The following is a 2,764-nucleotide window of genomic DNA, read 5'->3' as shown; positions in this document are numbered from 1 at the left end:
GGACTGTGGGGAAAAAGGTGTATGTATGTATGTACTGTATGCTATATTGTATACGACTGGCAGCTCAGCAGCGACACGTCACTTCCCCCAAATAAGTGAGTAATGTGTTGCACCATGACTTTACAATGGCTACGACATCACTACACCATAGGAATTTTTCAGCTCCATTATAATCTTATTAGAGGCCTGGTGCACGATTCATGCACCTATGGGGTCCCTTAGACTGGCCTGCACCCTCTTGCAATCCAGGACCCCTCGGGGGGTGTTGGACTGCTGGTTTTGGTCCAATCCCTGCAGGCCAAGCTGAGGGACCCCACTGGTGCATGAATCCATGCACCGGCCTCTAGTACTCATATAAGATCTTTGATTAATCTCTTCCCGCCCTCTCCCTTCCCCACTTCCCTCTGAGATTCATCAGTCTGTTCCATGTTTCCATGCCTGTGCGTTGAGCATCATAACTACCGATCAAACAGTCGAACGGTTGCTTAGGCTTTTATATGTTAATGTAAAAAAACAAAACATTAAAACCTGTAAAGAATTTTTGTGAGTTTATTTGAGCCAAACTGTCGACATATGCCGGGGAGCAGAACCTCAACAAATTGAGATAATGCTCTGGAGAATGACAGGTTACATTTGTATTTATACATTTGCAATCAAAGGAGGGATGTAGGTGGGTTACATGAAATTCATTGGTGATATATTAAGGAGGAGGGATAAAGCAAAGCAGGGGAAACCCCTGGGATTGGATAAAAAGTAAAATGATGGACACATACTTAGGTGGGTGCAGGATCAATTGACATGATAATGAAGGAATTTGTGGTATCTGTCCTGGAGCCCAGCACATTTGGTTGTGCCCCAGGGGCTCCAGCAAAAGGGAAGTTACAAGTTACCCAGACATTTCAAGGGTATGTTATCATAGATGCAAAAAGACAGATAGACTCAGTTAAGGTAAAGGCTGACCTTGTCAGTGAAGATACTGGCCTAGGACATAACTGCCCACCATAACTGCTTTTAAAGTTTAATTTCAGACCATCCTTTGTGGTTACTTTAGGTCAAGACTGCCATGCAGGCCTCCCCTGAGCTTGTCAGGTCAGCATGTGGCTCCTTTCATCCACATATATATACTAGTAGCCCGGTGCACAAAAATTTGTGCACTCGGGGAGGGGGGGGTGTCCCTCAGTTATTAAACATTTATTGGCACAACACTGACCACATTGGTGGTGGTGGTCGTCTTGTCAGAATGTGTTATATTATGCAGATGCAAATCTATTTAAACAGATTTGATGTAGATATTTTCAAAGATGGAAGAATTGTCCCTGTCAACTATTTTAGTTGATTCATATCTTCAGTAATTGTCATCATTGCAAAGTTTTCAGTCCCCATATGGATTGCTGGATATAATAGGTCATGCGCTGTCCCTGTCCTTTGTAGCCTTTGTGACCTTAAGGAGGACTCTAGTTTTCCATGTATATGTTTAAGTACCAACCTTACCGGCTTAAAAATGTAAGCTTTTAACACTGCTCTCTCTGTTCCGTATCCTTCCGATGAAAAGTGGAGTTGGGTTGCAGCACAGAAGAGAAATTCAGAAGGGGAATATTGAAGTAATGACTACAGTAGGAGAAGAGGGAACCTATTTCCCTGGCCACAGGCGCTGGTGCTCTGGACCACAGGGCTGGCAGCTTCTCTGGGTGGCTGCAGCCTGGGACCTCAGGCGGGTGGCTTGTCTGTCTCCTGGGCTGCAGCCAGCCGCAGGTGCTGGCGCCAGGACCAAAGGTGGGTGGCTTCTTCTTCTGGCTACTTCTTCTTCTTCTGTGCTTCCAGGGAGGTCAGTCAGTTATGTGTATATGTGTGTGCATGCAAACATAGGCGTGTACACGTGTGTATGTGGAAATCTGCTGGGCAAGTCAAAACCATAGAAGAGTTGCCCCCTATCTCTTGAATCGTCCAGATATATCCCCCACTTTTTTATTCTATCACTATTGGAGACTCAGTATTTGCAGCCAGCAAGCCAGTAACTCTCTTGGTGTCTATTTATGACTTCTTCTTTCCCTGTCTGTCTTCCAACCTCTAATCATATTTCCACCTGGATGCATCATATTTACTCCCAATATTCTGTATAGAGAAGGAGTCAGGATGCTGTCTTCCCATGAATAGTACTCAGTAACAAACCAATTGCGTTTTAGTTGGGCAATGCCCCTACCCACCCTTCAAATCTCTTCCACCATGCATTTCTGTTTCCCTTTTTGTTTGTTGGATTTTTCTGCTGTTCCTTCTCCTCACCCCACCACCCTTGGATCATAATGTAAAATTCTTTTACATTGTCAAGAAATTATTAAAAATACAGGTACTTTGAAAAAAAAATCACCGGCGGGGGACAGGAGGGGGGAGGCAGGGAAGAGGCGGCTGCTGCCCCCCCAAGATCTACGTGGCAGCACACATAGAGGCCATGACCCAGTCTCATGGGTTTTACCCACATAGTTTGAAAGGTGTTTGAGATCTACGTGGCGGCCAGAACCCGGTCTCATGGAGTTTGCAGTTTGAAAGGTGCTCACGATCTACGTGGCGGCCAGGACCCAGTCTCAGGGGGTTTGCAGTTTGATCTACGTGGGCGGTCAGGACCTTGTCTCATGGGGTTTTACCCTCGCAGTTTGCAAGGTGCTCACGATCTACGTGGCAGTCAGGACCCAGTCTCATAGGGTTTGCATTTGAAAGGTGCTTGCAATCTACGTGGCGGCCAGGACCCGGTCTCAGGGGGTTTGCAGTT

This window comes from Myotis lucifugus, unplaced genomic scaffold, assembly GCF_000147115.1.
Source record: "Myotis lucifugus unplaced genomic scaffold, Myoluc2.0 scaffold_6, whole genome shotgun sequence".
Classification (NCBI taxonomy): Eukaryota; Metazoa; Chordata; class Mammalia; order Chiroptera; family Vespertilionidae; genus Myotis; species Myotis lucifugus.
The sequence above is the reverse complement of the archived record's forward strand: the minus strand, read 5'-3'. Positions refer to the sequence as shown.